Source organism: Anser brachyrhynchus (assembly GCF_964034855.1).
Source record: "Anser brachyrhynchus genome assembly, chromosome: 11".
Classification (NCBI taxonomy): Eukaryota; Metazoa; Chordata; class Aves; order Anseriformes; family Anatidae; genus Anser; species Anser brachyrhynchus.
Genome location: NC_137706.1, coordinates 15,522,077 through 15,545,924, shown reverse-complemented (window position 1 = coordinate 15,545,924; position 23,848 = coordinate 15,522,077). Strand labels below are relative to the sequence as shown.

General features: G+C 46.6%; 1 protein-coding gene across 8 annotated transcripts in view; it reads left to right on the top strand.

Moving 5' to 3' along the window:
* Positions 1 to 23,848, top strand: part of AKAP13 (A-kinase anchoring protein 13) — a 216,860-nt gene that overhangs the window by 2,893 nt on the left and 190,119 nt on the right. For all 8 annotated transcript variants that reach the window (XM_080607070.1, XM_080607073.1, XM_080607076.1 and 5 more), the window contains exon 2: positions 16,986 to 17,040. The gene's annotated coding sequence lies outside the window, so the exon portion shown is untranslated. The remainder of the gene's footprint in view (positions 1 to 16,985; positions 17,041 to 23,848) is intronic.

Below are 23,848 nucleotides of genomic sequence, written 5' to 3'. Positions count from 1 at the left end.
CCTTGAAGCAGCCTGGAAGCCTTCCTACTTAGTGCTCTAGCTCGTTATCTGCAATCTACGCGAGTGCTATTAAATATTATTTCTGTAGGGGTTCCCCACACAGGCAACAGGTAGCCTGCAGTCAATTGAACCACGTAGCTGATAAGTACGGAGAATCTTTGGGTTTGGTTTTGCCAGCGGTGGGAGGCAGCGTGCAGAAGTTAACAACTCGGGTGAGAGGCTGGGTGGTGCAGGAGGCTGCAAGGGTGCCATTTGCTCTCCCTGAGCGATCGTGGCCCCGTGTTTTACCAGGTTGATGGGTAGTGGTTTGGCAGTACTGGCCTGCTTTCCAGGCAGAGGGGAAGATCGGCAGCATCCTGTCTGCAGGCACACAAAAGGCCGAATGGCCGCGCAGCTCAGGTGGGAAGCACCTCGCAGCCTGCAGCTTGGGATTGCCGGGTGCCAAGTGCTCATTTGTTGCTTGCTTGCAATGATCACCCATGGGATAAAGGTAATAAGGGACTTTGTGGAGCAGCTGGTAGCTCTGGATGCAAATACAGTTTGGCTGTGGCTCACCACGGGGGATACAGCCTGCCTGGGAGCCAGGCATGCACCACCTGCACGGTCATTTCCAGAAGGCACCACGCTTCCCTAAACCAGAACTTTTTGTTAGGGTGTTAGACACCATCAGATTTTTACGAAAAAACTTAGTTGCCTTTCACCTTTTCTCTTTTTTTTTTCCCCTTGAAAACTGCTGACAACAACTAGATGTGGGGAGGGAATCAGCCACTCCTAGTACTTACCGAATACTCAGACACTTGAATCGTGGTGCCGCAGCCTGGCATCGCAGTTCTTCGCTGCTTTTCAAAACAAAGCCACGGATACGGCACACCGTCCTCTTGCCTTTTTATTTATTTATTTATTTTAAACCTGCCTTTCTCCCTTGCAAATGACTTTTATGTAGATCTGGCAGGTAAAGCACATCACTTGGAGTTAGCTGGTTAGTTACTTTGGTTAGCGATAAGAAAATATGATGGCAGCTCTCCAGGGAAAGCAGCTAGGCTGGGAACTTGTTGCTGCATTCAAGCTGTACGGATCTTTGTGAAAAACATCTATCTTTATATATTTATGGCCCATTCCCTTTGCCACGCCAGCAGGGTGACTTCTCGGTTGCTGTCTACGTGACAAATACGCCGTGACGCCACGAAGCCAGTAAACAGCTTCATTCCCTTCCAGAGCTTGTGGGGAAGCAGGCAATAGGTAAAGCTTTGTCAGGGTTACCCTAACCTCGGACTGCAATTTCGTGAGCTCTTTTGTGTGCCGTAGCTGTAAGCAGCCTGTTCCTGCTCCCCAGCCGGGCCACGCAGGTATTTGCGGGTCTATTAAACGAACCAGACTGCGACGCTGATTCCAGTCGAGAATAACTTGGTATTACTGTTATTTCTGTACGGTTCTTACCTCGGATCAGTTCCCTGGTGGAGAAAAGCTCAGCCAAATGCTTCCTTCTGCCTGCATCGCGTCGCCCTGTGCCCGCCGGGGCAGCGGCAGGAGATGCACCCTTGCTCCGGTGCTTCCTTCAGGGAAGTTCTCCTGGAGCTGCACCCTTGGAAGCGCTTTTCCGATTGCAAAGAAGGCATTTGACTGCAGTGCCCATCCCTGTTTTACAGCATGTGAAGATGACTAAGGAGATAGATGTTTCTGAGATAAGCCAGTGAGTTAGAAGTTAAATTGTTTCCTTTTAAAGTTCCCGAAGACTGCCATTACTTCTGGGCAGGCTGAGGAGAGATGCCCCCTGCAAAAGTGAACCCTGACATTTTTATCATCTTTTTTCCCTTTATAACCATTTTAGGTACACTCACAAGTTGCTGAGGAAGAGGGTGTAATCACAAATATTTTTAAGTAGTCAACGGTCTTTAAAAAGTTTGCAGAGTGATAACTTGCAGAAAATAAATTTTAATTCTGTTGTAGCTGTACTTGATCCCATGTTATGATGTGGTCATGCAGTCTAACAAGATTTTCATATCTATATATATATATGTAAAAAAAAAACATGAAAATTGGATGCGGAAGAGTTTCTTGGGTGGTTTTCACAACAGAAAAAACTAAAATTCTTGCTGGAGTAACAATGGAGTTCTTGCAGTCCAAGCATGGAGCTGTTTGGGAGCCTCTCAAATGTTGTGCATGGGCTTGGAGTAAGTCTAAGTAAAAAATACCCCTCAAACTACTGTCTGCACCTCCTACAGATGTAGTGTTGAGGGCTTGAAACAAAATATATTCTAAGCATGTTGTGTGAGGGTATGGTATGGCACCTCCTGCCTCTTCTGTCTTCATAAAGACACAGAATTCACCCTTTTTCCTGTGGTTCCATAACCTGCCCTGTTCATAATAAATTGTTTTCCCATCTAGGCGCTCTTGTCTTTCAGAAGTTGTGTTTTTTGTTGTTTTTTTTTTTTTTATCAGCAAATGCGACAAATAAACTGTCACAGTTTTCTTGCATGGTTAATCCTTGCATCAGTTTTCCGGTAGATTCCCTGGGGCTGGTGGAATGGTGATGGCTTGCTCCCATCCGTGAGGTGGATCCTGTGTAGTTGCACTTCTGAGATGCTGTTTAAAATGTATGAGCACGGGTACTTGCAACTGATCCCCTACATCTCAATTTCAAGCAGTTGTGAGACTTTCTTATAGTCTGTATGAAGTGTTAGCCTTTGCTAGAGCAGCTGCAAAAAAATCTATCTTTTTTTAACTTCGTTCCGGCGTCTGCTCCACCTTTCACAAATGCTACTAGCTTTTAGTCTTTTTGTTGAACTGCTTTTAACTTCCCATTTGCAAAAAACGTGATGAGAGATTTCCCCAAATTGTTGTTTAAAGTGTAAAAGGGAAAGGTAAAGGGAAGGATTTAAGGATTTCCTTCTGTAGCAGTGACTTCAGGTGTGTTTCTTTCTCCTCTGAGTGGGAGGGAAAATAAAATAGGTGATGAATTACTTCATTTAAATAAAGATAATGAACGTTGGTGAGACTTACTCTTGTTGTGTGATTTACAGTGACCGTCTTGGAGCAGGGCAGAAGGGTATGTGGCACTGGATGGCGATGTTCAGAACTTGGTGGTGAGAGGCTATCTGACGTGTGGTGTTTCAGTCCCACATGTGGCTCCGTGCTTTTTATCACCCATGACTAATGCAGATTGGAGCAGTAAGTTATGTTAAAACCTGTGACGGGGCTTTGTAGCTTCATCTAAATTGTATCTGAGGTTTCTGGCAAAGTTACTTTGGAAAGTAAATCTCTTTCCCAACGTGTCTCTGCCCCCAGTGGTGTAACTGCCAGGTAAGCCCGAGCGCTGCAGTTAATACAACCATTACAAACAAGTATTTTGGCACGGAACAGCTGTTTTAAACCCGGCTGCCTCCAGACTCGAACCTACTGACTCACCCTTTCTGTTTTCCATGGGCGAAGGCGCCTGGTCTGCGTGACGCGCGGACGCTGCTTCCCACAGGTATTGCGGCCGGTGGGCGGAGGGGCTGCGAGCATCCTGCAGGGCTGAGCTCCCTCCTCGCATGCAGCCGCAGCAGGGCTGGGTACCAGGACGGGTGGCACGCTCGGCTTCCTGGCACGTGCGTCTCGGCGCCTGGGCGAGCCTTGGAGGCAATAGTAAGGAAGGGGAAAAATAGGGAATGCCGATGTCTGGGCTTACTGCAGTGAATGGGGAGGTCTTGTATGGAGACTGCTTGTTTTATAGACTGGTTTTCCTCCCGAGTTTCCTCTGGGATGCTGGAGCCTTCGGTCCCATAATAGCGTTTGGACAATGAATGCTTGGATGGAGGAAGCAGGTGTTAAAGAACGGGGGAAGTGACTTTTTTGGGGGGAGGGAAGGGGTGACGGGATATCAAGACGTGGTGGGTATACAAGGCAATTTCTCTTGATGCCTGAGTGCATACAGTGCTGAACCCACGGGTAGGATCACAGCAGAACCGGGGCTTGCCCCTTTCTCGGTTAGCATCACTCGGTGAGTCAGCTGAGGAGCGAGGCTTATGTCGCCGCGTACCTAAGGTCTTACGTGATGGGTTCTGTTGGGTTTGTTCCGTGCTCTCGTAAATCTTGCGTTGTAGCAACAAGGCTGCCTCGCTGATGGCACTGGACGTCTTAAACTCTGCACTTTGAGCTTGAGGAGCGCTGTGTTTTAAACAAACCGGGGATGAATGAGTTTGTGTGACCTAGATTAAAACAGTTCCTGCAGCCTGATCTGAAGCTCTTTAAGTCAGTGCAGATATTGATCCTGGAGATGAAAGTGAAATATGCCGGTTCACATGCTACGTAGCAGATGTTTTTGCATCCGTAGCTGAAAGACTTCCCACACTGGGAGTAACGACAGCGCTTTGCATGTCTCCGTGGGGTTTGCAGCCTGGGCAGGAGCTTCCCTTGACAAGGGAGTCAGATTTTCCATCGCTGAGTGGTTTGCGGCCGCTCCACCCATTTTATGATGAGTGATCACCGTCTGCGAGCGCGGCGTTACACGAGGTGGTGAGCAAACCTTTCGTTGCATTAAATGTAAATGTTTACACTTTCTCTTCTCCTAGCAGCTGCAAAGAGGGTAGCTTGTCTTAGCCGAGGGCTGGCTAGAGAAATGAAGGCTCAAACCCCCTTTCCCTCTACTGCTGCGAAGGGAAGGCTTGTTTAACAAGCATTCATTTCACAAGGTCCAGGTGACTCTTCGTGCTTTTGTGTGATGCAAGGCGAAATGTTGCCGCAAACGTTGGGTAGCTGCGGGTTTTCCTGTATTAAGCAGCGCAGTCACCACCAGGAACGTCAATCGTGCCTCGTCTGCAGGTCTGCTGGGGGTGTTCGCTGGGGGTTTCGGCGCAAGAACTGACCTGTGCCCAGCCACTTGTGCAACGTGGGCTGAGCTCAGAGCCGCTTCTCTGCACTGGCCACGGCCGCTAATGAATTTCTGAATGAGTCTTCTGCTTGTTGTTGCCTGAAGAAGGGTGCGTGCAGCACGGGGGGTGAGGGTTCGAGCGCTTTTAAGGAGGTTACCAGTGCCTGTTTGTGTCTCGAGTGGGCGTCTCGCTCGTCACCTCCAGAAAATTCTGGGGGGAATGGGGTGATGGGAGCGCGTGGCTCACAGTTAAGGCAGAGCCTCGGTGCCAGTTGTACTGAGCCCTGTTTTAAGCTAGAAAAAGAACCAGCTCATTGCTTAAAGAGCTTGCAAGCTACGACTGTGGGTAATAAATATGTTTGCATGGACGTTAAGAGGATTAATTGTTTGCAGAGTGCATCGGATGTAGGAAAATCCAAGTAGGGCTGGGGAGGTAACCAGTTGCCTGTCACGTACGTGTCGTTAATTTGTTTCTCCCTCCTCCATTCGGATTACAAGCGACGTCTGCCCATCTGTGAAATTCATGTGTCTGAGTCCCACGTCTTCCTGGATTCTGGGTATTTTACTCTCTTCACTCTTACGGCTTCCTCACGGGCAGTAGCTTGAAGGTGGTAAATGGTCGTCCCTTCAGGTGCAGTGTCTGCTGAAGAGGTGTGCTGCAAAACGCAGTGTGCTTCCTTCTGCAGCTGGAATTAGCTCTGTTTAAACTACGGGGGGAAAAGAGTGCTTAAGACCTCCCTGGTTTTGGCTTTATCAGATTAACTAGGATTTTGGCAGGACTTTGTGCTGCTTTTTCTTAGCCAGTCGACTTGCATGTGAGTGTTCAGTAACTTTTTTGCTTTATAATCTCAAAGTTCAGAAGTCATCAGGCTGCCTGAGAATAATCAGAGATCCTGTCCCAGCAGCAGCGAGCGTACAAAATGCTGATGCTTCAGAACGCTGACGGCAAGCCCTGAAATGAAAACTCAGAGCTACCTGAGGAGCACAGAGGAGTTGTGGCAAAGAAAGGGCTTGAAAATGCGTATATCTCCCTGAAACTGCAAAACGTGTGCTTTCCCAGCCTTCCCTTGCTTAGGTGCTTGCGTGACCCATTCCCTCTGTTGTGTCAGTCAGTGCTTTGAGATGCCATTGAGATAAATGGCAATCACCCAGTTATTGTACACTGCATTATACAAAACGAGTGAGTGTTTGAAGTGTCTGAAAATGATAAAGTGTATTCAGGGAGTGTAAATTTAGAAAGTCTTTTATGCTCTGCTTGGAAGATATATATTTTTTTCCTCCCTCTAGAAATTAATTTGTGATCTTTGCCAACTTTTACTAAAAATCCTGTCTCATTGCTGCTTCTGATATTAATAAAAAAATACCAATACTGTTTGCATAAATACCTGTGTGTATTTATGCCTGGGGCTTATGATATTCCAGTGCCGGGAGAAAACTCGGGCCATTTGGAGGAAGCGTGCTTTAACTCTTGTTAAGTTTTGTCTTCAGGAATGCTGCATCACTTGATGTTTGCTTTGAGGGAGCTAAACTGTTTTCTTTTTAAGGATTTTTTTTTTTGGCTGTCTTAGCTAATGCTGGATCAGAGCCACTGGATAACTTGAGAACGGAGGACGGGGTTTGCTTCAGTGCTTGATGGAAGTCGGAATGAAGAGCAGGGAGCTGTTGCACCGTGGTCGTGATGCTCAGCAGAGCAACGTTTTGCTCTCTCTCATAATACTTTCCTGTGACCAGGGATGCTGCTACACAGGTGTCTAGCAGCAACAGGGATTTTGGGAATATGCCTGAGCTGGAAAATGCACGGATGGGCTACGGATGTGTGCCTTCAAGCCAGGGGGAGTTGCGGAGTGGCAGTGGCGTGGACCACACTGGGAACTAATTGTCACCTCTGCTTCAGCGTTAGCAAGCCGTTCCTCATTCAGGAGCAGATTTCTGGATGTGTTCAGGGTGCTGTGAAGCACGAGTGGCTGTTTTTGCTAACTTCTCCTTGAAGCAAGGCTGCAATTCGCTGCTGGGTGCAGGAGGCTCACGCCCGGTGCGTACTGTGTAGGGTCCTGGGTGTAGTTGCCTTGCCCGGTGGTTGGTGCCTGTGCCTGCCAAGGAGCCCGGGCAGGATCAGGCCAGACGCTGATTTTGTTTTCCCCCTTTAAACTTTCTGTGTCAACTCTCCGATCTCTGTTATCCAGAGAATAAATCTGATATGGCCAGCCCGGAGAAGTTCTGATGCATCCAGCAGCCAAGAAATCAAATAAGTCCCGGTCTATTCTTAATTTCTCGTGTTTCCTGTGGTTTCATTGTTTGTGTTACCAGCCCTAATATTTACATACTTTTGAATGAGCTTTTCTTTTTTTGGAAGATACTGCTTTGTTCATATGCCTTGCAGAACAGGTTCTTCCATATTTTTTTTTTTTCTAATAACCAAACAACTTCGTTTCTCAAAGGAGTAGGAGGGGAAAAAAAAAGGGAAGATTACAGGAAACACCGAAGGGAGATATCTAAGAATAGAATTGTTTTTTGCTGATGATATGCTAAGACTCATTCTAAACTTGCATCTACCCTTGCAAATGTCCTTGGGCTCTTTGAGAGCTTTGTAAAACTTCTTGCATATCAAATTACCTGTTCGGGGGTGCTTTCTGTGAACAGCACATGCATTTACAGTTGGCATTTTAAATGCAAAGGTGCTTCTATGAAAATGATTGTAGAACAAAGTTGTCCTTCCCAATAAAACCCTGAAGTGTGAGTCAGCGGGCTCTGCGGTGTTAATATTTAAAAGCAGTGCTGGTGGGTATTGTCCTGCTGTATGGCTCTGGAAGCTCGGATGTAGTGTTTTTCAGTGAGGCAGGGGAGATCTCACAGTTACGCTCCCTGCCTTTCTTCGGGGTGCAGGGGACTGACATCCTCTGGCTGTGTTTTCCTTGGATACTTGATTTCCCCTAATAATCCTTTAGGAAATTTTATTTTATTTATTTATTTTGAAATGCATTTATTTTTTTAAATATTGTAATGCCCAAAGAAGTTGTGATCAGCCTTTATTTGCAGGTCTCGTTCTTCTCTGTTGACTATTGCACTACTCTTCCAGCGCATGCCTTCTTAAAAGAAATAAGGCAGAACTTGAGGGCTTCTTTCCTCTTAGATTTCCCCGCCGTGGAGTGAAACCTCTTTGCGCATTGATGAATAGTGGCTGGGAAGCCTGTCTAGTTCTGCAATGGGATCCATAAATAGCATTAGTGTCTGGTTTGCTTCGGCGAGGGGAGCGTGCCGTGGTGGCAGGAGGGCAGCCCCGCTCCCTGCAGGAGAGGATCCCTGTCTGGGCAGCGTTCGCCAGCACGACGCTTTAAAAGAAACATGATACAGAGCGTGCAGCTTAAAAATTGAAGCGCAGAACCCCTTAAAAGCCTGTGCAAATACTGATTTAATAGAAGTGGGCTCTGACTTTTTTTTTTTTTGTCCCCTCCTCTGCTGTGGGCTCAGAAAGGACGCAGTGGATAATAAAGCTGTTGTGAAAAAATGCTTTTCCCCCGTCGCCCTTTCTCTCCCGATCTCTTGCTGTTGGGGCCACCTCGGGACAGGCTGAGAACGTCGTCAAAACGTGCTCTGTGCATAAAGCTGCAGTGTTTTCGGGTGGACCGGGCAGCGCGTGGCGGAGCTGTTCCAGCTGCCAGACTGGATCTGGCAGCCGATTCACAAACCTGCTGGGTCTCAGGATTGAGGTTTGGATGAATGCCACCGAAGTGCACCCTCCCAGCAGTCCCTAAGGTGGTTTTTTTTTTTTTTTTTTTTTTAGCCAAGAGTGTGCCAGGTTTGGTCTCAGGAACGTTTGGTTTGCAGCACACTTACTGGAGGAGAAACTGGGCAAGAAATCAGTTTGTTCTGGAAGCCAGAAGGAGAAGGTGACACGAGCCACGTTCAGGCTGCTCTGCAAAGCGCCCGGTGGCTCGCCGGGCAAAATGACACAAGGCAAAGTTGACGAATGGGAATAAAAACGGCTTTTGGCTTCCCCCCTCGGCGAAGGCTGGGGTGAAACGCTCCCCTGCTGCTCCGCGTTTTCCTTTTTCAACTGCTCGTGGCATGGTTATTGCTAGATGTTGAGAAATGTAAATAACACCAAGGTAGTGAACCCGGCATTCCCGGCTCCTTGGCAGCATCCTTGACTGGAAACATCTGCCTGCGAGCCCTCCGCGGCGTGCCTCGCTCGCGCAGCTGCACGCCTGGAGCCTGGGTCTGTGCAGAGCCCTACGTGCTGTCGAGTCCTAGCAGCTCGCCTTTGCCTGTGTAAACCAGACAAAATGGAGGAAAACCTAGAGGTTAAAGCATGCAATTAATGTGTTGTGGTTTTTTTTTTCCCTTGTTTGTCAGGATTTTAGTGCAAGTCAATAAAAGAGAGGCGGTGGTGTGGAGCCAGCCTGAAGCGAGGTGGGAACGCGGACGGAGCGAGGGACCCGCCCTGGGGACCCCCGAGAGCAGATCTGCTGCTCCGGGCAGGATCTGGCCCTGCTCCCAGCCCCTGCTTCCCCGCTCGGGTTTCACGCTCAAATCACAACCCCTCACGTGGCCCCGATGCGGCAAATGTGGAAATGCTGCCTGGCTCTCCTAGTCCTATTATCTGAACGGGCTTCGCTTGAAAGGACGCCTTCATTTGCAGGCTTGTAGCCCGGTGGTAACTGAGCTGCTCGTGCATGAAACCGTGTCCTGAGCAGGGCTGGGGGAGAGAAGGAAATTACATGAAACTGTAGCAGCGAGCACAGAAAGGAGGGTAGGAAACCACCCTGTCAGTGCTCTTGGTCCTTTTTCTCGAGTTTGAGTGGGAGATGTCGGTAGCTTTTTACTAAGTGGGCATTAAAAAAAAAAAAGTCCAAGAAATGATGCAAATAATGCAGGAAACACGTAACGAATGTTTTGTGATTAGGAGAGATAGTAACCTGGTGCTCAGAGCCTCGGGTCCGCTGCAGGATGTCAGTGCTGCTGGTGCCGAAACGGGTGAGTTTTGTGTACCGGTAGCGTTGGCAACTTTGACTCTAATGCAGACTTTGTGCTGTGCTCGCTGCAGGCTTCCTGTAAACTGTAGGCAGCGCTTTCAAAGCTCGTTAAGATTTTAAAAAAGATCAAAAATCTTTCTGTTGCATCGCTTCTGTCTAAAGCAGGACTGCATGGCTAGATTTCCTTGGGCTTGGGGCGTAGTAGTTAAAACAACTGGATGTGATGCGTTTATGAAAATGTTTTTGCATGTTTTTTAAAACTTTAGTGTTTTTTTTGTTTTCTGTCAATATGTGAAATACTGTTCCTCTAAGGGAGACCTTAACTGTGCTAGCCAGAGAATAAGTCTACATGCAATATATCCAGTTCTGAAAAAAAAAAAAAAGTGGGTTATTCATAACATAAATTACATGCCCAGAATTAACTAGGATTAAAATTACAGTGAAGACAGGCTAATAAGGGCTGTACTCTGCCTAGGAATTTGACTTAAAGCCTGCGTTGGAGCCTGTAGTTGAATTAGAGCTGCCAGTTCAGCAGAAGTGTAAAATGCCTCCCTGTATCAATTGGAGTAAGCTAATCCAGAGTTTGAAGTGAATTAGTTTTTCTTCTTTTCATTGGACGGATTTACAAAGAATTATTCTGATTTTTGTTTTCCCCTCTGAGTCATTTCAAAGCTAACGCAGTCATTGCATAACGCAGGGGGGTTGCTGCTGCTGTCTCTCTAGTGTCTCTTCAGGATTTCCAGCACTGTAAATAATCGCTCAAGGCAAAGGTACGCTAATATCATTTGATGAACAGGAAGTCTACAAATAGCCGTGGTGTTGTGCCATAATTACATTTGCAGTGATGCAGGTGCTTGGTCTTAGCCTAGTCAGGAAAACCAGTGCTTCAAATAGCCAGATCTGTACGAACAGGCCAGTGAGGAGGTGGGTGGGTGTTCGAAGGAAAGTACGGGAGCAGAACTGAACACAAGGGTTTAAGAAGAAAAAAAAAAAAAAAAAAAGGCACCCCAAATTACCCTGCCAAAAACCAAAACAACAACAAAAAGGCTTCAGGAGGTGTGTTGCTGGTGGCACTGTTCCTGGCTTGGCTTTGCGATAGCAAAACCAAACCATCCGGACACCCATTTCTTCTGAAACAGCAGGATGCCTCCCTTGAGATTTTTTGGGGCTAATTCTGGTGGTGTTGGTTTGACGTGCTGCTGGTTCTGCTCAGGTGAGTCTCCTGCTGCTGTCCCCAGGCTGGGTGGTATTTGTCGAGGTGGTATTTTCAGCTCGTGCTTCTCCCCCCAGACTTGCCCTTCGATCGCGTGCTGCAGAAGCCCTTCTGCCAGTGGTCCCGGAGGAGCACAGGAGCGGTGTGTTCGTCCTCGAGAGGCTGGTTAGGTGACACCCACCTCTCCTTCAGACAGACAGAGTGTGAAAGCACTTCATTAATTCTTAACTGGAGCACTTAGTGAAAGGGCTGGAGGGAAGGAAATACCGCCACTTAAGTAACGCCGTCAGAAATGTGGGATACTGGCTCGTCCTGCCTGCTCTGGACACAGCAGGGGGACACCCCTGCTTTTGTAGCTTTGTGGCCTTGTGTCACTGGCCCGTGAGTTTATTTGGGATCAGACTGATGTCGGAGAGGGGATGATAGGCATATAGGGGATGATAAGCAAATGGGACTGTTTCTGTAGGTGATGTTCCTTGCTGAAGTTGTCTTGGAGTGGTTATTTTGAGAGGAAATCTTGGCTCGCGTTCATTGAGCTGAGCTATCGAGAGCAGCCTGTGATGTGGAAGAAAAAGGAATGGAAGAAAGGAAGCAGGTTGGGAAAGGCCGTGTGGACGAGATAAGTGGAGTACCACTTGCCTTAGCTCTTCCAAGTCCCCAGCTTTCCCTCTCTCTAGAAATGGTCAGTATTGCGAGGGGGCTTGGAGGCTTGGAAAAAATCAGTTTGTGTGCAGGGAGCTCACGGACAGAGAGTTGCAGAGCCGTGTGTAACCTTACCGTGGAAGTTCATCACTGGGAGATGAACTGATGTCTTCAGCTGCCTTGGCCCCAGAGCTCTGGGGACATAACAGAATGGTTGAGAAAGGGAGAAGTCTAAGTTCTCCAGGTGTCTGGTCCATCCCGCGGGGCGCTGTGTGCTTACCTCTGCAATTACGAATGGCTCTCCCCGAGAGGCACCGTGATCGCTTCACTGCCGCCCTCCTGTTACAAATACAGCTTCTTCTGTGCTGTTGTTCAAAGGCTCCTCTGGAAGCCTGATTTAATCGTGGAGCTGAGTGAATAATTCAAAAACTTTTTATCAAGCACTTGTTTAAATTCTTAAATGAGCTCACCATAACCTTTTTATGCACCCCTCCTGCATGTGTCATACAAGTATTAGAATAATTGAGTTTTACTAGCGCAAATGTTTCTGTGAAGCGAATTTTTAGAGCTTGATGTATGACTGTTTATGGAAAGGGGGAATGTTAAAATCTCGCACACCAGTGTCTTTGCCAGAAACTCTCGCTCGCTTACTTAGGAGAAGGGGAGGGGGCGCGGGACCCTCGGCTTCGTCCGAGCAATCCCAGCTAAGCCCATTTGTCAGGCTGACTGGTATGCAGCTTAAAAACCGAGCACGTGTTTAAGGGAACTTCAGCTGTATCTATTTTCCAGGCCTTTCTACAAACAGTAGCAGTACTTTTTAAAATATTTGCTTTTTTCTGATAAGTACTATTTCTGACTTTTTTTTTTTTCCTCGTCTCCCCTCCTTACATGAGAGGAAGCAGCGTGTTCAAGATGCATCTGCTTAGCATCACGGGGTAGCTTAGCGCTGGGATGCCGAGCAGAGAAAGTCCCCAGTCGTGTTTCGGGTCAGGTCCGCTCCTGGCATGCAGACCCCGATCAGATTTGGGGGGAGCCTTGCTGAGGGCCCTTCGGGTACGTTTAGTGGGGCTGCTCACCTGTGCTGGTGTTTGGGGCCTGTACAGCTCCCTGCTGCTAATCCACTGCCCAGCAGTGACTGCCTTTGCAGCACCTTTATTTGCCTTTTCAGCCAGGATGTCTGGTGAATCAGCTTCATTCATCTTTCGCTTCCGAAGCGAAGTGGAAGACTTAGGAATTGAAAGCCAGCTCGAGGAGGGGCTGAGGATTAGGTAAGCAGCCAGGAGATGCTGTATTCTCTGTGGAGAATAGTTGGTAATTGGTTACAGGAGTTTAGCAGAGGCTGTTTATTCTGTGTGCACACAAACCTTCTGTGCATGCCTTGGCGGCCCTCTCACCCTCCTGGCAGCAGCGAGCGTGTGCTACAGCTCCTCTCGGCAGGCGAGAGGGACAGTCCTTACTTTCAGAGCATCAGAAGTTTGGGAAGCCGCAGCTGAATCTGCTGGGTTTGCTTTCTGATTTTGGGGTTTCTTTGACTTGTCTCTGAGCTTTGCTTACAGACTCCTTTAGCAGACTGAACGCGCGTCGGGAAATGCAGGTGGTCGTGCTGAGCATGGCTGCTGCTAAGCGTCCGTGTTCACAACATATCAAGAGCGTTGGAATTGCAGGCTTGTGTGGTGGAGCAGATCGTTGGAGCGACAAAGAAGCTGCTGTTGAAATCTTCTGCTTCCTTCAGCCACAGCTATTCCAAGTATAACTGTTAACGGTACAGAGGCTAGAAATTAGACAGCTGTGCATCCATATCCAGGCCTGTAAAGGAGGAAAAAACCCATAGCTTGGTCTCTAGAAGTGAGAGCATTTGTTTGGGTTCTCCAGAAAAACCCCAAAGCACATGACAACAACCAATCTTGGATTTGCAGAAGACCAGCAGGTCACACATCAGAGCCCAGCAAAGCTGTTCGGCTTTGGGTTTCCTGAAACTGTCACATGCGTGAAGTCATATTTTAACTGAGGGCAGATTAGCTGCGTCCAGATAAGTGACAGTGTGCACTGGTCTTATTGTGACTTTTTTTTCCTGTTGTGACCAGGGAGCCATCTAGTCTGTGCCTTTTCATTTCCTTGTAACGCGATGAGTATCAGTGGTTCATCAGCTCCAAATTGCCAGTGAGTTGGACTCCCTGGACTTGAAAACTAGTGGAAAGGTTTGGGTGCACTTTCTTCTCTTGTTTTTAATTAAATATTGGTGCAACAAGGGTTGTTTTGTGACAGGAAAGGCCCAACAATCTTACAAAACGTGCAGAACGAGCAGGCTGTGTCTTGTCATCCTATTACGACATTCCCACCATAGGCAACACCCTTTGTGTTTTGATAAACTCACCCTTATTAATGGTGTTAAACTGCAAATTAAGTAATAAGAACAATTGCTTTTGTGCATTGTATATTTATAACAGCGTATTAGCTCCTCGGACGTTGCGATGCAAAGAGCGCCTGCAGATGGGGTAAGCGGTGTTACTCCCACTTGCTGTGGGGGGGGATCTGAGATTTGGCAGCTTTTTGTGAAATCCCCGCTAAATCTGAGCGTTTGGCAACTAGCTCGCGACTGAAGTTGGTGATTGCAGCAGGCGATATCTGTGCCTCGGCCCGGCACGAGGAGGGTGAGCCCCAGCTGAGGTTTGACGAGCGGCCTGCCGGTGGCTGGGCTGGAAGCCGCTGTTGTCGCCTGGCTCCTTGGTCCTTGCTCTGTCACGGAGAAATTACCTGAGCGCGGAGCAGGCTCCAGGGGCTGTATGCTTTGTGCTGAAGTCGTGCAGGAGGTTAGTAATAGCTGCAAGGAGAAAACGGATCGAGACGGGCTCCGGGTTTTGTTGTGTCTCTGTTTTTTCGCTTGCGGTGGGGATGGGAGCGAGGGGTGCTGGTGGAAGTGGTCTTTGCTGGGACTGGGAGAGATGTCCCGAAGGAGACAACAGGAACCTCCACGGCATTTTGAGCCCACTACTGTCGTGCAGTCTGCTTCGGTGTGCAAGAGGAGATTTGGCAGCCTTGTCCCTTTTTATGTATATGCCTACCGTACCCTCCCCGTGGGGACCCGTGGACGATCTCTGCTGGGTTTCTGTCACGCCAGCTATGCTTATTCCTTCTTGCTGCCTTTTGGAGGTTTGTACTCCCTCCCTCCCTGTCTGAGTCAAATTGGTGCCTGTTTTAAAAACAAACAAACAAAAGGCATCGCCTTGTGTTTTACATCTTCCTGCCCATATAAAAGTGTAGTAAAACATTTCATTATTTTTGCTTGCGTTAATTTCATTTAATGTTTTAAGAGGTTAACAACTTGATGTCCATTTGGAATGAATGAAGTAATGAAGGACAGCCGAGTTGGTTTCTTCTGAAGCTGCATGCTATTTTCTGCTGTGGGTGTTTTGATTCTTGTTTATTTTGCAAGCTATTTTGGAGAAGAATAGTCTGGGAGAGGGGAAGGAAGAGGCAGGCTTTGCCCCTGCAACCATCATTGTTAGCCCTGACTTTTGGTAGAGGTTTGCTTCTTTGGCTTGACCGCTCAAAACTTGAGAAATGTGTTTTTTGTTTGCTTTTCCATCTTTTTACGTTTTAAAACAATTGTAACTGTACCGGATTGTTTGAACATTAATAGGGGGAATGTTTTTCAGCATCTTGATAGGGTTTCCAGGCAGCTTTTCATCAGCCAAGTACTATACCAGGCTCTCAGTGGTGGGGTTTGTTTGGTTAGCTCTGGGAATCTGCAAAGCAACTGTTTAAAATTGCTGACACATGTTAAGTAATGTGGAAATCACCATCCTGCTCCACTGAAGTCTGAGCGCTCATGTCTGCAATGAGAACAGGACCTGACCCTGAAAATTGCTCATGAACTGTCTTAATCTGGAGAGCATTTCCTGGACAGTGTCTTCCCTCTGACTCTGGCTACTTTATCCTATTGGTCTTGGGAATTGTTTGAATTTTTTAATTTATTTTTTTATTTGCTCAATCTCTTAAAAATATCGTGTTCTCTCTTGTCCGTTTATTTATTTTTGATTTATTCAACTACGTGCATGCTTGGTGATGCGAACTTTAAACAAAATAAAATCCTGATCCTGTAGTTGAATATCAGGAGAGGTAATGGCGAACTCTAACAACAATGCTCTTGGCGTAATGCTTATTAATAAGAAATCCATCGTCTTCTACCTCTCTCCTGCAAACCTCCACTTTTCTTGCTTTGGAACAGCTGTAATCAGCCCGTACAGCTTCCCTTCCTCCTCCCCTGAATAAATCCAACTACCTTATCTTCTGCATCGGAAAGTCTTCCCTGGCTTTAACAGCCTCTCTAGGAGCACATATAAAAGGGGCTTTCACTGGCTAACAGGAAGCGAAATGAATAGAGGAACTCTTGATAATGGCCTGTCTGTCTGAGCGCGGGATCAGCCCGACGAAATTGTACCAGATTGGTGAATGATGGTGCTTCAGCCGGGGCCAGAATTATAAGTTTTTAATCTTGGAACAAGCAAAGACTTCTTCCTCTTAAATAGTCATCAACTCCCTCTTTGATTTGGAGGCCTGTAGTCATCCATATTCAGCTAGGCTTTTTTTTTTTTTGCTTTGTTTTTTAAGTCTGAGTTCATGAGTCTGAACAAGCCTTGAGTGGATTTTCGTGCAGCAGTGATTGCGAGGGGACCTGGTAGTGCCCACATGCTCCCGCTGCCCTCCGCTTCCGAGCCGTCTGATTTCTATGCCCGGGGTACATTCTTGCACATCGCAGCTTTCTTCACATTGGTCTGTGCCGTGCTGCCCCAGGCTTTTGCAATTAAGCCCTGGCATTGTTGGGATATTTTTAATGAGCCACGCTTTTGGTTCCTGCCACCTTCAGCCCTACGAGGGTGGGAGATGCCTCCTGGCTTCCCACCCCACAGCCTGGGCATCCAGCAACACGCAGCAAACAGAGGAACAAATGACCGAAAATCTAAATGGGGCGGCTTGGCTAATTGCCTTAGGCCCGACTTGTCTGCCAGATAACACCAGTTTTAACGCAGTCCGACATGACTGACATCTGAGGAGCTGCATTGGTGTAATACTGGCAGCACCGGTGGAAAATCTGTCCTGTTGTTTCTGATACATTTGCTCCCTGATTAGCAGCTTTTGCTTACAAATTACTGTCTGAAATGCAGTGTGATGTAGCGAATGTACTCCTTTTTCTTTAGATCACTGACTTCATGTCCCAAGGACAAAAAAGTAAATGAGAGCTTACTAAAATCTTGCATTTTCTTTTTTTTTCTTTACTAAAATTTTACACTTTTCTGTGTTGTTTCAGACCCGTTTTCTTGGATTTTAGTACTGGAAGACTCTCAAATGACAACTTTGCTTAGGTAAGTGAAGCAAGACTTTTTTTTTTGTGGGTCTTTTTTAGAATCACTTCCCCTATCTAACTACTTCTGCATGTTGTGTTGTAATTGTAAGCTGCCAGCCAGCTGCACTGCATGTGCTGTGGTTAGGGCTAGAAAGATGTAGTAAACAAAAGTAGGGTAATGCCTGTAGTATGACATAAGGACCTCATTTATTAATTTAATCAAATGAAGTGGACATGGTGCAGAATAATGAAATACAGCTTTCATCTGCATATTACTGCATCATCTTATCAATTTATAAAAGTTTGTGTTTTTTTTTAAAGTTTCTCTTTTTTTTGGAAGCCAACCTGTTTTATTGGTATTTCTTAACGTCATTTTGTTAGGAAACTGAAGTCTTAGTATTTCCAGATCTGCAGTCACTTCTCCTCCATCTCTTTCTGTTCACTTGTTCCCTCAATAGTTCTAGGCAGCAGTTTTTGACGGTGAGGACAAATCACAGAAAGCTTGAGATGTGTTTTTCTGAATACCCTCGCAAATCTTGCTCCTGTGCTGTTAAATAGCCCAGTAGTGGTCTGTGTGATGGCCAACAGTGTGCTGCTGTGCCAAAATGTCCTGTTTTTTCCTTTCTTTGTGATGGAGAGATTTGGTGGATCCCTGACATAAGGCAACAAGCTCACCTACAGATACACAGCTTCTCCGATGTCTTAGCTGGAGTTGCTCGTAATCCTGGATGAGGCCAAATGGTGACAGCAGCACTGAGACGGGAATAGAGCATCCTAGCATCTATGCTAACAAGTACAGAAGTGCCTGTGAAAGGCTTTTCCTTTCTCCCTGTTCTGTGCCGCTGGGTCCCTGGCTGTACCGACCCGCTCTCCCTTTTCATCTGCTTCCAGTGGCTGCTCAGCCCGTAAGCTGCTGGCCTCGGCCCCTCGAGATCACGGACCTCAATGAAGTGAAGTTAATCCGGTCCTAAACCAGGAGTTTGCTTCAGTCTGCTTCTCCCTGGTGTGCGTTGCTCTAAAAAACTTGGTTAGCAAAAGGGAAAACTCGAGCGAGGCTCTTGGATTCCCCTTGGTTTTCCATTTAGCTAAGTTCCCCGAATGGATCTGTTTGCCGTTCCTGTGCCAGGAACTCCTGGTGTCTCACGTGGCGTGGCTTTCGCCTTCTCCAGAGACGCACAGACCCTGGCCGGTGGCCTCCCAGCTGCGGGGTCTGCACTAAGGTGGGCCCTGCAGTCCTGCTGGGTGCTCTGCCAGGCGGCTGGTAAGCCGCAGGCAGGAATGGGCCGTACGACCTGGCTGGTGCTGGCCATGCCGGCATCCTCCGCGTTTCTTCAGTTCACAGAAAATACCTCAGCAGAGCCGTGCACGTCTGAAAGAGGTCGGCTCCTCACGTGCTCTTTGCGCCTTTGAGTTGGTCTTGCTGGAAGGTGAAGGGTGAGGTGAAACTCTTTGAAAAGCCCACCAGCAGGAGGCGTGGGCTCTTACTTCAGAGCTGTGTTCTGTGCTCAGGGCTGGCCCCGCTCCTCCGGCTGCAGGAGCAGCAGCTCCTGACCTTCGTGCCATGGCCCTGCCTCTCGCATTGCTGTCAGAACAAGGAGGGTGCAGTGAGCCTGGTGTTCCTCCTGCGTGGGGAAGGCGTTCATGCGGGAAAACTCCTGGTTTCTGACTTCTTCCATCAGCACCACTGCTTGCTTGGGGCTGGGAGGGCGTGCATGGGATCTAGTGACGCCTCACTCCTAGGACGTGGACATGTGTGCTTGTTGCAGCGTGTTTGTGGTTCCCCTGCGTCTCCTCCACCTGCCTGTGGCCTCTGCCAGGCAGCCCGGGGGTGACCCGGCTGCAGCCCGGGGCCGCGTTGACGCTGCCGCTCCAGGGAGCAGGCTGCGCCAAGCAGGCGAGCGTTTGGGCAGCGGTTCTAAAGCCAGCCGAGGAGCAGAGCCTTTTAACTTTGTATATTAGACACATCTATGAATATATGCAGAGCTGGCTAATAAATAACCCGGGGAATGGTAGTTAAGAGGAAAGGACGTAATTAATTCTGTCGTGTACTCTGCTTTAAAGTTGGGTCCAGAGCAGTAATGCTTTATGCTGGAAAGGTAAACACTGTCATTATTCAGCAACGAAATGCGCACGAGGCTGACACTGTTTTCCTCCTTTTGATTTAATAATATTTTTTTTTTGCAGCAGTTCTAATATCTCAGATGGTCTTTGTTTGGTACAGTGGAAGCCTGGTGAAGCCCTACGCTTTCCGAAGGATCATCGCTCCTTTATTTTAATTGAGTTTTGCATGAGCGCTGCTCTGCTGACACGGACTGTGTGCTGTTCGAGAAGGCTCTAACTGTGCGTGCTGCGGTCGGGGTGCTCGGCTGCGATTCCTGCAGTGCAGTTCGGAGGGAGAGTGTTTCGGTTTCATCAGGTGATCCCTTTTCAGCTCCCTGCCCTGCTGCGTTGACCTAGGTCAAATGCATGTGCCGTACAGAAGAGAAAATCTTTGTGGAGATGCTATTAAAATGTTGATGTTTCTGTTAACCTGTACTTTTTTTTCCCCCTCTATATCATAGCACAGAGAAAAAGCCTGGTTTACAGCAAATGTAACTTTACGTTTGCTTCAAGTTTAATATTTGTTTATTTAGATGGGGGAGAGAGGTATGGGCGAATCCTCGATTTTTGTCTTAAAACATGTAAAGTTGCTATCAGAATGACACCTTTGCTAACAAGTGTAGCTGTCATGGTAAGAAGTTATTTAAAGCAAGATGGTTGACTTTTTGGCTTGTGATGATAACTGATAATAGTAAAAAAAAAATAAAAAATGATAAACTTCACTTTGAAGTGCCCACCCTTACACATAAGCCCGTCACAGTTCTAATCTTAGCAGATCTCTGGAGGTATGAACACACAGCTGAGCAAGGAATTCATATCCCTGTTCTTGTTTTGTCCGTGCTCCAGACAAGCCAGCCTGAATATCTGAAAATCACTGGAGTTTGCGTAAGTGAAGACGTGTATCCAGAATTTGCTGGTGCCTCTTCTGAGGAGTTTTCTTGCCAGTTTTCCAGCTCTGGCTCTCCCAGCAGCAGTCATGGTTAAAATGCACTCATGGAGACACCAGTGCAATCCCTGATGTAGGTCACAGCCACCTCCTGTATAAGTGGAGGAAGGATGCCTGTTACTCTCAGAGGTTTTCTCTGGAAAACCAGCATCTCCTCAGTGTGCCCTTGGCTCTCTCTGTCTCCCCACCAAATTATACCACTAAAAACTCTTTCTTCTTCCACTGTTTGCAGCACTGTCAGTTCAAAAGTGGCTGGTAAAAAAGCAACGTGGTAAATTATATTTCTGTGCTCCTTCAGGGTTCTTCTGACTCCAGAAAGCTTGCAAAACTCTGAGGAATGCGCAGAGGAAGGGAGTCCTTCCTTGGTACAGAGCCAAAAGAAGTTGCATGTTGTCGGCTTGCACAAGCACTCTTTCTTCGAAGTATGAAACATCTTTTTTTGGGGGGGACAGATCTGATAGAAAATTGTTTGCCCTTGGTGGGTGGCATGAAACACATTGACTAGAGGGGCTATTGTGTGGTTAATGTGCTGTTTATTTTGCATCCAGTGGTCTTTTTATTTTGCTGAGGCAGATGGAGGGTTTCCCAGCCCCACAAGCACAACCATGGGAGAGATTAGTTGGTTTTAGGTTTCACCACTTGAATTATGAGGTTAGCCTGAGACAGAGATGCATCCCTGGGTATGGAAATGGTCTTGGCCCAGATCTTGTCTAGCGATGTAAAGCCTGAGAAAGGACCAAGAGGTCAGCTTGAGCTTCTTAAGGAATGCAATGTATGTTCTTTCTGTGGCATGTGTGGACTGTTGCTTTTATTTCTTTTTTTAATTTCAAAGGGGAAAAAAAATGGCTATAAGCGTGTGTTAATTTTTAAAAATGCTTTAATTGTAGCTTACTTTACAGCCACATAAATATTTATATCAACGATACTGAAGCATTCATGATAATTCTAAGAGAATTTTTGCCTCTTTCACAAAGGAAAGAGCATTTCACACAGCCTCTGCCTCTTAGCACGTCTCCCCCACTTTACCTGTCTTCCAGCCGCCCAGCTGGGCAAAGTTCTCAATCTGCAGACACTGGGATTTTTTTTGCACAGATAGCAATAATTAAGAAACTACTGTGCAGTTCTCCCAGTATTTGTTACAGAAGTGAGCTTTTTCTATTCGTGTCAGTTAAATGATTGCCTTTTTTGACGGTCCATAGAAAACTGAACCTCTGGAACAAGCTAAAATGAACAGAAGCTTGTTTCCTCTTTGCTCACATAGGCACTTATTCACTTCCCCATCTGCTTTGACTTTGAAGATCTCTGAGATTCTTCCTCTGTCTGACCCACTTGGCATAAGCTAGAGAAGATTATCTTTCTTCAATAGCCAAGTTTATAGGGCTCCAGCTTATTCGTAAATAATCCTTGGAGTTTTGAGTGCTGCCTTTCTCCTCCTTCCCCCTTCAAAAACTGACGTGCTGTCGTTCATCTACAAACCGGGGAAATGCTTCTGCAGTTTACAGGTAGAGAGGAGAGTTGGCTCAGTCACTAGGCAAGAGGGTGTGTAAGATGTGTGGAGGAAATTTCTCTAAGTACCCACGATTTTAAGTATTTCTCTCGTGCAATTTCTGCTTGTGGTCCTAGCACAGAGGAGCATCAGCTACAGGGAGAGCTTTGCTCTGCTTGTTTTTGCACAGAGTGTAAGAGCAGTCCTGATCCAGAGTACAAAATCAGTATGAGGCAAAATACAGGGCCTGGATACACAGAAATGCCTTTATAGAAACATATATTTAATGTGCTTCAAAAGAAGGGCAGAGAGCGCGGGACGTTTTGAAGGCCAATGCTCTGTCTTTGCTTCCTTCTTGAGCGCCTGCATCGGTAACTGGTTTGTGCATGAGAGATTATTTCAACGTAGCATTAAAACTCATTTTCAGCTTTATTGAACATCCTTTTCTTTATTCTAAGATTGAAAGTTGTGATATTGCTATGTTGGGGCTGTTGAGGTAAGCTGCGGTACCCACGCAACTCAGGCACCTTTGGGTCTGGCTGCATACTGCAAGTGACCTCTCCTCCTGCTCATGTACGTAAGGATGTGCTGTGCCCTGACAGGTTTTGCCGAGTAGCTATTGGTGGGAGCAGTTATTGATGATACAGGGTTTTGTTATCTATCCACATCTTAAAATTTACTTTACGATTATCTGTCTAACGTGCAAAAATCCCCAAATTTTCCTGCTAGTTTTTGTAGGTCCCACTCAGCTGAGTCTACCAGAAATCAACATGCATCTAGGCACTGGGCTCTCTACAGTTACTAAACCTTTGATTTCTACGTGTTTGTAGATGTAAAGGAATAATAAGAATAGCAGAATAAATATCCTTGTTTTGGACTTTGCTTAATAAGGGAGTGGTGAATAACAAATAGTATATGGAAAGACTTGCGGTGGTCGTCTTGCTGTCTTTAAACTCTTATTTCAGCATTTCTCATTGCACCAAGTGAGCTTGATTGCCTGCTGTAGTCCTTTGCTTTAGCCCTGAATGAAACAAGGCGTGACTTCACATCTGCTTGTTCCTCGTAGCCTGGTATTAACCAGGAGCGTATGTATTTCTGGGTTCTGGCTAGCTTTCCTCCTTTTTCCTTCCTTAATTCTCCCACGTTTGTAGCCATTGCACCCCTGCCAAAGCGCGGGGTGTTTTTGGTTTTGTTTTGCTTTTTCTCTGCAGGCTTCAGTATGGATGTGCCTTTTTCGGTGGACTCCGTAGTTCTGCAAAGCAGCTTCTCTCAACTTGTGTTTCCAAGCCTTGTGACCTGCATGTGGCCCTTCTGGCCCCTGGGTAGCCAGAGACAGCAGCCCTTTGCAGTGAGAGAGGCTGTGCTTTTTGTCCTGCTTTGAACATGTGGGATTCTAAGTATTTCCTATTAGATGTACCAGTAGTATAAACAAACAGTTTTGTTTAGTATAAGCTTTTTATCCTGATAGGATTGGAGACATCTTATAAGGCAATGAATATAAATTTAAAACTAATATTTGTCATTATTTAAATAAACATAAACAAGGTTGGTATACAAAAGAACTGATGTTCCCAGCCCAGGGACCTGAGAGACAGAACTACTTGGATGTAGGCTGTTCACTTTTTGCCCCCTTTATTGAAGTTAAGGTGTTGTACACCAAGTTCATACCTCTTAAAATTTGTGTCAATGATAGGATGGATGTATATAATGGATATATATATATATAGTGCAGCAGAACTTTGCCACCCCAGTTGGCTTGATACAGCTTGAGTCCAAATCAAAACCTTTAAACTGGAAAGGGTAAAGTAGCAGATAGCATGCTGCAAAACGTCTTGTAGAGGGCTAGAGGGTGGGAGTAGTTCCAAGATCCTAACACTGTAGAGAAGTTTCCATGCTAGTCTGTTGTATTTAATTGGTGTGCTAGAAAGGAAAACAAGAAGCCCCTTTGTCTTTATAAAGTTTTTCAACTCGGTTTAAGTTCAAACTATCCCATTAGATGCAACAACAAAATGATCAAGCACTTGTCTGGATGCCAGCACTTCCAAGCTCACTGTATTTCTGTGAATCAGTGTTAACTTTATGAAAAATTAAGCTTAGGGCTTGGAAGAGGCAGATGCTGATGAGCATGGGGAGGGAGGAGAAAGAGAATGTAGTGTTCTGGGTAATAAGGTGACCTCTGACTTTGTTTACCAAGTAGCTAGTGTTTTTCATTATAGAAAATGTAAAATTTTACCTCCAAGGAACTTTGGTTTGGTGGGTGGAGGAGTTCATAGTGCTTTCAAGGCTTGACTTCAG